Below are 13,479 nucleotides of genomic sequence, written 5' to 3'. Positions count from 1 at the left end.
GTGACGTCTGCGATGACGTAACAAGGACAAGTCTTCAAGCGAACGTTAGTGCGCAGTTTACTCTGCAGCGTACTGCAGAACGCCTTTTTTACCATTAGTCCTCCTAGATGGCGCCACCATACTGCGCAGGGCCACGGTCTGCCTTTGCTTTGTTTCTGACCATATTTGCACCTGACTTGTTTTTGTTACGGTAGGTAGTAATAGCTTATTTAAATAGCTTATTTAAGCGAAGGTTGCGTTAAAGGTTTAGTCTGTATGATTCTAACGAGGCAGACTTTCGAATGAATCAAACTTGTTTTTTGTCTGCATGACACCTTTAGGCGCCTCTTGAACCTAAAATTTTGCGATAAATATGGTTCCTTCACTTGACCTGACTCCACGAAAGACAGACAATCAACTACTTAACTGGAGCTATGAATTCCCGTCATCATTCTTAGTTGAAAATATTTTCTGGAATTTGTGGGGACCAGGGCTCTTACGGCGACCAAGCTCGACCCTGGAGACTCGGCCGCAAGGCTAGCTCTACTGACCGGTGCCACGGACCGCCAACTTGGCGTAGCAGCAGTGAACAGCAAGGAACACACACAAGACACGGAAATCGCCAACCCCGACGTTTATTGCACAGCAATAAGGGACGTCGGGCGCATCGCTCCCATTCCTCGGCAAAGTTGGCGCGGCTCACTCAAACTCACTCACATTTTTTTTTTCGAATCACCACTCATTCAAACTCAGACTCAATGCTGAGCAGCACATCTGCGCTCACTCAAACTCAAACTCACATTGAGCTCAAAACTCAGAACTCACTCGGACTCAAAACTCAAAATGTACTCGAACTCAAAATGTACTCACTCAATTTGGACTCAAAACTCAAGATGTACTCAAAACTCAAAATATACTCAAACTCAAAGTGTACTCAAACTCAAAATGGACTCAAAACTCAAAATGTACTCAAACTCAAAATGAACTCAAACTCAAAATGGACTCAAAACTCAAAATGTACTCAAACTCAAAATGAACTCCAAACTCAAAATGGACTCAAAACTCAAAATGTACTCAAACTCAAAGTGAACTCAATACTCAAAATGTACTCAAACCTCAAAATGTACTCAAACTCAAAATGTACTCAAACTCAAAATGTACTCAAAACTCAAAATGTACTCAAAACTCAAAATGGACTCAAAACTCAAAATGTACTCAAAACTCAAAATGTGAGAGTGAGAGTGAGAGTGGGAGTGAGTGTGAGTGTGAGTGCGAGTGTGAGTGAGAGTGAGAGTGAGAGTGAGAGTGTGATTGTGAGTGAGAGTGAGAGTGAGAGTGAGAGTGTGAGTGTGAGTGTGAGTGTGAGTGAGAGTGAGAGTGAGTGTGAGTGTGAGTGTGAGTGTGAGTGAGAGTGAGAGTGTGAGTGAGAGAGTGAGTGAGAGAGTGTGAGAGTGTGAGTGAGTGTGAGTGAGAGTGAGAGTGAGAGTGTGAGTGTGAGTGTGAGTGTGAGTGTGAGTGTGAGTGAGAGTGAGTGAGAGTGAGAGTGAGAGTGTGAGTGAGAGTGAGAGTGAGAGTGTGAGTGTGAGTGTGAGTGAGAGTGAGAGTGTGAGTGTGAGTGAGAGTGTGAGTGAGAGTGTGTACCTTTTGCTGTATACCTTTTGCGATATCCTCATAATTATAACCAGAAAGCATTTTCATACTTGTCCCACGTGACCCCCTCGACGAGACCTTTAATTTGATACCCCACACACCCTAGCAGGGTCATATGGAATTCATACCAGTCAAACTAACCATGACTCATGACTGTAACCAGGACGCATTATTTAGGTGTCCGACATGATTCCCCTAACTGGAACCTTCAATTTGACGCCCCACATGCTTCAGCGGCCTCACCTTGAATTTAACCCCATCTATGACTCATAATGACCATCTCATGATTCGAACTACGAAGCCTTTTTTTATTTGTACCACGTGATTCCCCTCTTCAAGACCGTAAATTTGATACCCTACACTCCCTAGCGGGGTCACTTCGAATTTTACCCCAATATAAGACTCGCCATGACAATCTAATGGTTATAACCAGGAAGCATTTTTGTATTTCTCCCACGTGATTCGGCTCATCAAGACCATTGATTTGATACCCATCACATCCTAGCGGAATCAATTTGAACGTTAAACCAATCAATGAATAACCATGACTATCTCATGATATAGCCCCAGCACATTTTTGTCCCACGTGATTTTCCTTATCGGAACCTTCAATTTGATACCCCGGACACCCAGTGGCATCATTGTGAATTTTAACCTAATTTATGACCCATTTTGACTATGTCATGATAATAATCAGGAAGCACGTGATTACCCTCATCGAGACCTTTAATTTGATACGCCCTAGCGTCATGAACCTGAATTTTAACCGAATCTTTGATTTACCATGACTACGTCATGATATATCCATATCTCATGTTCGTCCCGAATGATTCCCCACATCGAGACCTTGAATTTGATTCCCCACATGCCCTCGCAGCGTCATTTTGAATTTTAACCCAATCTATGACTCATTATGACTGCCTGATGACTACAATCAGGAAGCATTTTTTTTATTTACCCCGCGTGATTCCGTTAATCCGGACCTTTCATTCGATACCTTACACGCCTTAGCCTCATCAGTTTCACTTTTCACCCAATCTAATGTGGTCATTATTCTGTCTTAAGGGGCGCTGCCCAGTCAATTCATTTGATTGATTGTAGGGTTTAACGCGCCGACGCAACGCAGGCGATGAGGCGCGCCGTAGTGGAGGGCTCCGGATTAATTTTGACCACCTGGGGATCTTTAACGTGCGCCGAAATCTCGTACACACGGGCGTTTTTGCTTTTCGCCTCCATCAGAAAAGCGGCCGCCGCGGCCGGGAATCGAACCCGCGACCTCGTGCTCAGCAGCGCAACGCCTTAGCCACTGAGCCACCGCGGCGGGTCCCAGTCAATTCAGCTAATTCATTTGAAACAGTAGAAAGGACAGCCCCCGCCCCCATTTCCCCCCGGCTCTCACCTCTTCCTTTGTAACCCCTAGTATATTAAGCCGTTAACAGCAGCAGGCGAACAACCAGCACGCCAGCGCCGCCGTGTGCTTTCCCACCACCCTTTCCCACGCTCTTAGTGGATCCGTCAGGAGGAAAAGTTAAGACAACCCTTTTTTATGACCTCACCAGTCAATTATCACTCACGCGCCCAGCCGCGAAAATTAGGTATACAGCAAGTGCTTATGGCCATAAAAATTCAACAAGAAACTAAAAAAATCAGACACCACCTCCCTCCCAACCGATCATGCAGATCGCGATTGGTGCCATACCCGCAGGTAACTTGAATTCCGAGCCCACAGTGACGCATGAAACTTAACAGCCAACCATAGCTGCCTGCTAGGCTACTCATATGTACTCAAACTCCAAATGGACTTAAAACTCCTATTTACTCAGAACTCAAAATGTACTCAAAACTCAATATGTAATCAAACTCAAAATGGACTCAAACTCAAAATGTACTCAGAACTCAAAATGGACTCAAACTCAAAATGGACTCAAACTCAAAATGTACTCAGAACTCAAAATGAGCTCAAACTCAAATTGTACTCAGAACTCAAAATGAACTCAAACTCAAAATGGACTCAAACTCAAATTGTACTCAGAACTCAAAATGGACTCAAACTCAAATTGTACTCAGAACTCAAAATGGACTCAAACTCAAAATGTACTCAGAACTCAAAATGGACTCAAACTCAAATTGTACTCAGAACTCAAAATGGACTCAAACTCAAAATGTACTCAGAACTCAAAATGGACTCAAACTCAAAATGTACTCAGAACTCAAAATGGACTCAAACTCAAAATGTACTCAGAACTCAAAATGGACTCAAACTCAAAATGTACTCAGAACTCAAAATGGACTCAAACTCAATCGGACTCAAACTCAGTCGTGATCACTCGGCTCAAACTCACTCAAGCTCAAACTCACCATGCCACACTAGCCTCGCGCTCACTCAAACTCAAACTCACGCGTGAGTTTGAGTCCAAATGATTCTGAGTGAGTGGACTCATGAGTGAGTTTGCCGACCTCTGATCGCTCCACCACCGCCAAGACCACCTTGATCAGGACGGGAGAAACAGGCGCGAGTGCGGACAAAGGAAGGCCAAAAAGGAGCAACACAACTTACGGCCGCTCCCGACGATGGCTGGCATCCAAAGAGGGCCTTCCTTCGTCGTCGGCCCCGGGCCAACCCGCCCGGAGCTTCCAGGCAAAACCGGTCCCATCAGGGAGTCGCCAGCGTCCCCCGCCGTCATCCTCCCGAAGCGGGGGAACGCGCGGCCGCGGGAAGAATGAGGGACCTCCCCCCTTTCGCCTCCGCAGCGAGCCGAGAGAGATATGGAAGATGGTGGACCTCCGTAATTCCCACAAATTGTAACGATTCGTGAAAAGACCGCTAAAATTGTTCTCGCCCACGACATCAGCGTGGACGCACTCCTTCGATTAATGGGTGGATACCCTCGCTTTCGATTTACCAAATGGATATATTCATGGCATGATATGTGTATCAGTTCCGCGCGTGTTTTCCTCCCAAATGTAGTAGCAAGTGGATGTACAAAACGTGACAGTGCGTGGCACGCGGGTGTCGCCAATGCAAAAACGGGAATCTCGTTATCCGCCTGTAGGCGTAAGTGGAGGACGTTGTCAATCAGAGTCCACCGGGTTCTGTAGACACCGTAGAACTGCAATTTGCAAGGCAATACACAATACAGAGGACTCGTGTCTACCACAAAAGAAGCTTTCAAGTGTATCTGTACCGCCCCTATCCGTACGAGTGTATCGAGCCGTCCATCGCGAGAATTCAAGCCGCGCCCTCGGTATACTCTTGGGTTGCGCAAGGCAGTCGTAGAAGCAGGCCTATTTCAGCTTGCCCAACCGTCAAACCTAGGGATTATGTGGCCCTATTAATACGAAAATAACTAGGAGGACCCGATGATTCATCGGTGGGAGGAAATGCTGTCCAACGTAGACTTGAAATTTCAGAACGTGCTGATTAAAGGGGATAAGAACGGCAACAAGAGCCCCAGCCACACATTACCACAGCGTTTTGGAATGTCAGCGAAACCCACATCTTCCCCCATCCACAACTCCTCACGCGAGAATAGGGAGAGTAAGTTGACCAGCTCTTTCCCCGATCCGCAGCTATAGCTAGCGGAAAGAACGAAGACAGCAGCCGCACTAACGCAGTCTTGAACTTAAGGCCCTGTTTAAGTGATTGATTGTAGGGTTTACCGCGCCGATGCAACGCAGGCGATAAGGCGCGCTGTAGTGGAGGGCTCCGTATTAATTTTGGCCACTTGGGGATCTTTAACGTGCGCCGAAATCTCGTACACACGGGCGTTTTAGATGCGAAGCAGCTTATGGTGGCGCCTGTTCCCTCCGCCGTTGTGTGGGCGCCGTTGTGCGGCGTCCACACCCCCACTGCGCATGCCTGCCCAGGCACCGCTGATGATGATTGTGGCAGGATGCTCCTAGGGATTGGCAAACCAAAGAATCCGTCACGAGATAGCTTCGTGTTCAACCACCGTCGTCATCTTCCCGTAGGGGAACCTCCTCCCGCAACGCCGCGATGAGTGCCACGGGCAACGCCGCCGGTAACGCCATCTGCAACGCCAGCGTCAACGCCAGTGTCAGCGCCGCGGACAGCGCCGCGGAGAAGAGGGCACAACTAGAAGAACAAGAAGAAGAAGGAGCAGCACCTCCTCCTGCCGTGATCGTCCACCCGGAACACGAAGACGTCGACCTCATCCCGAGCCAAGGCTTGGTGCGCCTGATCAAACACGCGAGTCCGTGCGCGGCCGTGCGCATGCGCCAGGACATCATGGACCGGGACGAATACTACAACTTGATGAGGATGACAAACGCGGAACATCATGAGCTACTTCGCGAGATCATCCACCGGCAGACAACATCGTCAGCACCTCCGTTACGGGTCTTCTTCACCGGACCAGCCGGTTGCGGCAAGACGTTCGTCCTCCGGCTTGCCATGGACCTCTACAACCGGTGCAGCAACACCGGCAACAACACCGCCTACAACGCGTTCATCATCTGCGCGAGCACCGGAAAGACAGCTGTGGCAGTGAGAGGAACCACGGTGCACGCGGCTTTCAAGCTCTCTCGGAAGACTACCAGCCAAACAAGGACGCAGGCCTCAGCGCCAGCGAGTTAAACACCTTCCGGGTGGCCTTCCGCAACGTGAAATGCGTGATCATAGACGAGGTGAGCATGATGTCTGCGGAAAACCTAAACGCAGTCGACTTGAGTCGACCCCATGGCTGCTTCGCATACTACTCAGGGTTCCCCTACCGGAAGATGGTGAAATTTTTTTTCTTTTCGCCTCCATCAGAAAAGCGGCAGCCGCGGCCAGGAATCGAACCCGCGTCCTCGTACTCAGCAGTACGTTCTTGCTTCAGCGCTTATTAAAGTTTCTTCTCTCTATAACGGGCTCCTGGAATAGAGGTTTCTATCACCAATTTTAGCTCCAACAAAGAATATTTTAATGATCACCGTTTTCATAATCATCATCGTCGTCATCGCCATAGCCTTGCGAGATGAAATGGGCCTCAGGCAATCATTTACTAATTTCATAGTGCTCATGAAACATGAATAGCAGTGATGATTATGATGATGATGAAAAACTTCATTATCGTCTTCGTTCAGGAGGAGTCACTGCTTGGGAGTGGCAGTGTCCTTGTCCCTTCATACGGCGGTCAGGAACCCATGGGCTTCGGCAGCGTCTTCCGCCAGGTGGACGACTGCTGTTTGGACGTCGGGTTGGGAGCTAAGCAGCGCGGCCTCCCATTGCTCGTGTCGCTGTAACATCGTGTACAATGCACACACATCATATACCGGCACTCAGCCAGAGCATCAAGGGCAGACATCCCGCCGTTACGAATCAGCCCGCCGCAGTGCTTTGTGCAGCACTCCTCGGCTGTGTGGCGAAGCCTCCACTACGTGCGCCTATCGGGCTTTCAGAAGCCCTAGGATTTAAGGGTATCAGAGAGGAAGTTAACTTCAAGGCTGTCGAGGGGACGAAAAGAAGATTAGAATGCTGGTGGACGAAAAGCAGAGAGGGGAATATTGCCTAGGACAGTTACCACCTGTAACAGGGAAAAGAAAGTATTTCGGGCCTAATAAGCTTTAGTGCCTGCCCTAAGCAGCGCTAGTATTAAACCAAGAGTGTAAAACATGGTTATATTAGTCCTTTTTTGGTAAGATGACATGTCATCACCCCGCTTCAAAGGGGAAACCAATAGGAATCATCATCATCATCATCGAGTAGGCCCTCTTTGTCAGTGACTCATGCATGCATCGGCAGCCGACGGATCCAAACACGCCGCAGCACGCCTGGAACAGTCGGGTCACTGGCGCCTCGCTGTACTCTAGACCGCCCATGGATTTGAAGGCGTTGAAAAAACCGCAGTTGTTGGAGCTTGCAAAACAGTTGCGCTTGGATGTTTCGGACGCGCTGAGAAAGCCAGAGCTGATACAGGTTATACTCGCTGTTGGGGCTGACGATGACGAGCTGTCTGAGTGCATTGAGCTGATCACTGGCAGGGAGACCGCTAAACGTCGAGCTGCAAAGGCAGAACGCGAGGAGAAAAGGCAAAAGAGGGTACGTGAGCTCGAGGAAAGAAAGTGAGAACAGGAGCTCAAAAGGCAGAAACAGGAACAAGAGGAAAGAAAGTAATAATAGGAGCTCGTGAGGCAGAAACAGGAACAGGAGGAAAAGAGACGACAGCATGAGCTCCTACTCGAGCGAGAGAAGCGACAGCATGAGCTGGAAATGAAGCGTCTAGAGATCGAGGCATCTCGATCTATAGGCGTGAGAGTGACAGCAGCGCGCCAAGCGTGAAGTAAGCAGCGACTGAGCGACCTACGTTGTGAATGAGTGACCTAATGCGACCTTACAAGGTAGGAGAAGACATTGGTCTTTTTTGGTCAATTTCGAGCGTACGTGCGAGAGGGAGGGCCCAGTTTAGCCGAGACTCATGGCCACAAATGCTGCTTACACTTTTTCCGGGTGAGGCATCCGACGGGATGGCCTGCTTGTCAAAGGAGGAGGCGGAGGACTACGAGAACGTCAAGTCGAGTCTCCTGTGTAAGTACAGGCTGTCGGCAGAGGCATTTCGCCAGAAATTCGCATTTCGCATGACAACCTAACTGTAGATATTGAAGCTACCGGCGTGCTTTTCATATGCGAACAGATGGCTGAACCACCTAGTGCTATCCTGTTTCTTCAAGCCATGGCTGCGGAAGGAAAACATATTGCGGACGAAGTCGTTTACCCGGGCATTAACAGGAGCCAGGCGTGAGTGTCCTCATTGGCTCTGATCAAATCCAGAAGTTTATGCCGAGTGCGAGAGAATCCACGTGGGACAAAGGCAACCCTCACTGATCGCCACTAGCACAAAGATGGGCTGGATTCTGCAGGGCCCTTTATTTGGCGGTGGAAGCACACGCAGCAAAGCGAGCAGCCGGGAAATTCCCACTTTAACGGCGAGATTTCATAGCCACTACGAAGAGTTTGGGACCTCCAAGACCCAAGACCTCTGGCGCATTCCTCTGAAAAGACCAATCCGGAAGACCTGGTCAGCAAAAGCAAAACTGCACAGAACCTATTCATGAATAACATGTGGCGGCATGGGCCTCAACGGTAAGCTGGTGCCGAAGAAGCCTGGCCGCAAGGCGAAGGTATTTCTGGAAAGTCGTCAGATGTGCTACCAGCCTCGAGGCAGTGTACCCGATGATGCAATCCGTCAATCACCTTTGCACGAACCTCACCACCGACAGGATGCAGCGGACTCTGCTCCATAGTGATGTAAACGACACTCTTGCGGAACTGCGTGAACAGTTTTGGGTTATTAGGGGCAGACAATGTGTGGGACGTGTCATCTCTAGGTCAAAGTGCGTGTCGTTACAGCTGTTGTGTCCGTTGGAGTTGGGAGAGGGAACTTTGTCGGGCGCGTAGGAAGATGTAAATTGTAGATAACCGCAGTGTACATGTCGATTGTTACGAATCAGCCCGCCGATGGGCTTTGTGCAACGCTCATAGGCTGTGTGGCGAAGCCTCCACTACATGCGCCTTTCAAGCAGGCCCCCCTGTCGGTGACTCACGCTTGCAGCCGACGGATTCAAACGGGGCGCTACATGTCCGGATCGCGGGGCGCCTCGCTATTGGCGTGATCAAACTTCGGTGGTGGCCGACGCAACATGCTTTAACTTGTCCGAAGGACGCGGAAGCCGCTGCGGAGACCTCCACTCTCCCCTCTCTCGGACTGAGCGTGCGCCGCTACTACCAGCTGCTCACGAACTCTGGAAAGAGTGTTGTGTGTGTCTGTGCCGTTTGTGTCGTGTGCATAATCTAGAGGGAACGCTTGTTTGACCGTTAGCGCTTTGGGTATAAATAGGAGCCTCCCAAGCGCTATAGTTAATTCCTGTTTGAGCAGTGAATCAATGCTGTCACTCTGCTCGAGTCCTGTATTGTAAGCTCGCCAGTCGGGGCATTGTTCTTTTGGCTTCGGCTCATCTCTTGCCATGAAGTAAACAAGTTAAGTTTGCCTTCGGCTTCTGGTCTTCTTCAAGGCTGCAACATTGGCTGCCCGCTCGCTTCACCACGCTATTACACGCATGTCGGAGGCGACGGAGCTCGGCTCGGGTACGCCTTCCCGTATGCAGCAACGGGTTGTCAGTGGTGCGATGGCAACGTCGCAACTGGTTGGCAGCGGTCAGATGGCAACTTTGTAACACCTGGATCCAACGGTGCGAGATCCAACACCACGGACGCCAAGGCGGCTTTGTACTTCGCAGAATTCACGGCGGTCAATGGCGAGTGCGGGACTTTTCTTCACTGAGTTTTACCAGGCTTCTGAGGATAGCTGGTAAGGCGTGTGTTTTTGTCGCGTGGGTTACGCGCAAAACATTTTTGGAGCAGTGGGGAAGCAGTACTCAAGACCGGCCATGAATTTGAAGGTGTTGAAAAAACCGCAGTTGTTGGAGCTTGCAAAAGAGTTGCGCTTGGATGTTTCGGACCCGCTGAGAAAGCCAGAGCTGATACAGGCTATACTCGCTGTTGGGGCTGGCGATGACGAGCTGTCGGAATGAATTGAGCTTATCAATTACAGGGAGACCGCTAAACGTCAGGCTGCAGAGGCAGAACGGAAGGAGAAAGAGCGAAAACAGGAGCTCGAGAGGCAGAAACAGGAACGCGAGGAAAGAAAGCGAGAAAAGGAGCTCGAGAGGCAGAAACAGGAACAACAGAAGGAAAAGGGACAAGGGCATGAGAAACTCATACTCGAGCAGGAGGAAAGAAAGCGACAGCATGAGCTGGAAATTAAGCGTCTAGAGGTCAAGGCGTCTCGACCTAGGCGTCAGAGTGACAGCAGCGCGCAGTCTGCGGCGACTGAGCGACCTACGTTGCGGATGAGTGACCTAATGCGACCCTACAAGGTAGGACAAGACAGTAGTATTTTTTTGGTCAATTTAGAGCGTGCGTGGGAGAGGGCAAAGTTTAGCCGAGACTCATGGCCGCAAAAGTTGGTTACGCTTTTGCCAGCTGATGCATCCGACGTGATGGCCCGCTTGCCAAAGGAGGAGGGGATGACTACAAGAAAGTCAAGTCGAGCCTCCTGCGTAAGTACAGCCTGTCGGCAGAGGCGTTTAGCCAGATATTCCCTGAAGCCGAGAAAGCTAAGGGCGAGTCGTACACTGAGTTCGCTTATAAGATGAGGGCTAACATGGAAGAGTGGCTCAAAGAGGCAAAGGCTTTCGGAGAGCACGACAAGGTAGTTGAGTGCTGTGGATCATGCTGTGGATCATACATATATCATGCTGTGGATCATGCAAATACTGTGGATCATGCAGCTCAGTTAGCCGGCGAGTTTGTCGCACGTCGAGGTGAGCAGGGGCCGAAAGACGGCCAAACAGAGTTCAGGCCGAGGCCTGATAAGTAAGGGCCGAAAGGCAGAGCTCCGCAGGAAGATGGTGGAGCTAGCAAAGTCGTTTTCTCGGGTAGTGAAACCGAGCGGGAAAACGAAAAAAGCACAGACGTTAAGGAGCAGCGCCGAAAAAAAAAAGCTTTTGAAGCGCGCAAACAGGCTGCGTGTCACAACTACCACGAGACGGGGCATCGTGGCAACTCGTCTTTCACGTGCTAGACCAGAGTGAGGATAGCAGGCAGTTTCTGGAGCCGTACGTATTTGAACTCGTGGTCAACGGTAAGCCATGCCGAGTTCTTCGCGACTCCGCGCCGACAGTAGACATGGTCCGCCCTTCGTACGTTGAACCAGATCAGCTGACTGGACAGGGTGTTTGGGTGAACCACGCGGTAGCAGCATGAAACATGTGCCTGCCGATTGCTAAGGTCGGCATCGCCGGTCCGTTTGGTGAACTTGTCACGCAGGCGGCAGTATCCCCACAACTTCCGGCATTCAGGTACCTATTCTCGAACAGGTCGGTCAGCTGTTACGCGAACAGGGTCAGATTTCCGAAGCGCTTCCGCGCAAACTGTCAGCTGAGCACGCTGCGAAGGGCTCAAATAAGGATAGTGTCGCCACCTCTGAGAGGAGTGGTGAGACTCAGAAAGATAGCGAGGATAGCGAATTTCCAGAGGCTCACGACAGAGGGCAGCGTAAGTCCACTGTGTTTAAGGCCCCTACTGTGAGCGGAGATGCATCAGCGTCGTGTTCGGAGTGCTCCGGTTCACGGGAGGCTTTGAAAACGGCTTGCGACCCGAACGCGCGTAGTTCGCAGGCTAACGAAGTTTTGCGGGAAAGCCTAAACCGTGACGTTAGTGAAACGAGGCAACGCGAGTCCGTTGAAACGAACGGCGTTTCTCCGAACGCGAGTTCAGAACCGAGCTATGCTGGGGCAGAGCCCGCAGTCGAGACACTTGTAGGCGGCCGATGAGGCGGTGTGGCCGAGCCCACGTTTATTCAGGTTTCGCTGGCCGTGCCATGGTCAGGACGAGGCTAGTAGAAACGGGGTGCCGTTCCAGACCGGGTGCCGAGTGCTGCCTGTCCTCCGTGCCAGCTGGCCAATCTGCTGATGATGATTGGGACGCTGGTGAATATGATGATGATGGCGTCGCTACAGGGCTCCCCCCCCCTAGCGCGCGGCGCGGTGAATAGAAACCGGAGGACATTTTAGCCGGCGCGGGAAAGGAGCGCGACAGTTTGGTAGGGTACAGAAATGCCGAGAGTACATAGCGGCATGCAACTGTGGAGAGGGCTGTGCTGATCGCTATGAATAATATCGACAGCTATGTACAATTTGTCCGTAGTCAGGAAGATTCCGTGGGCAGTCAGTGGTCAAGTGGCAGGGGTTGACTAAATGGCGTGGTCCTGGTCGTCGGCGAGGTAGCGTCCGGGATGTGGGGAAACCTCTGGTGGACGAGGCTGGAAGTGCGGCCGCGGACGCGTGGGGCGACGGCTACAATGGATGGTGGAGCGAACCGCAGCGCAACTCGAAATACAGCGATGAGATGAAGCTGTGCTGAACACTGACGGCCAAATTGCGGGCTTGGCTGCGCTGTGGTGTGAGCTCTGGGGATGCGTCGCTGACTAGGCAACTTGCGCACGCGCCGTGAGAGATGGAGCAGCGGAGGGCGCCAACGACAAGCGTCTCTCGAACTATATCGTGCAGTGCACTTGTGCTGGTTTCGTCCGTGGTCGGAGAGCAGAGCGCCTGTGACACCGTATACCGAATACTCTCCTGTAGCAAGGAATCGGTCGAGGTGGGGTGACCATTTTGTGGCGCGTCTGATTGCATAGGGACAAGAAATTCGTCTTTCGGCGATGTTTGTTGGGAGGTTTGTCCCGCAATCGTCGCTCTGGTGTTTCCATCGTAGCCAGGGTGTCAGGACTATCGGGGGCAGTGTGAGCAGCTTCGAGTGTGAGCTGCACTTCCGAGGATCTCGAGCTGTTGTTGACTGCTGGAAGCTGTTCCACCGGTGATGGGGGAGAGGGTTCACGTGTGCGAGGAGGAGAAGTGTCTGAAAGATCCTTCTCACCCGTGCCGTGCGGCGAAGGCGGTGAAGTTTCCCAGTTATTAGCGGCAAAGCAGTCGACAACTGGGTGGGTTTGTGCAGCAGACGCAACAAAGTGTTGGACTGCACCATGGTGTTGCGTCGAGTTGACTAAGTGAAACGCCAACTCGGAAGCGCCGCAAGTCGCAGTCGGGGCTCGCCTTTGTTGGTCAGGGGATGGTGGACCTGCCGGCGACGTGTAATCCACGGATGCCGTAGGAAGGCGTGGTGGTGTAGACAAAGGCGTTCCTATACCGTAGTGATTTAGGACAGCGTCCTTCAGATCGTCGTATGCACTTGGGCATGGGGCCGGCAGCTGGATGCGCTCAGTGAGGTCCGCAGGTAACTTCTCTAAAGTGACGAGGTACCTTATTTCCAGGGACTGGATGTCGTTGACA

The sequence above is a fragment of the Haemaphysalis longicornis genome, unplaced genomic scaffold (assembly GCF_048455015.1).
Source record: "Haemaphysalis longicornis isolate Haplotype H1 unplaced genomic scaffold, Haemaphysalis longicornis Haplotype H1 scaffold_7, whole genome shotgun sequence".
In the NCBI taxonomy this organism is placed as follows: Eukaryota; Metazoa; Arthropoda; class Arachnida; order Ixodida; family Ixodidae; genus Haemaphysalis; species Haemaphysalis longicornis.
Note: the sequence above shows the minus strand (reverse complement) of the source record.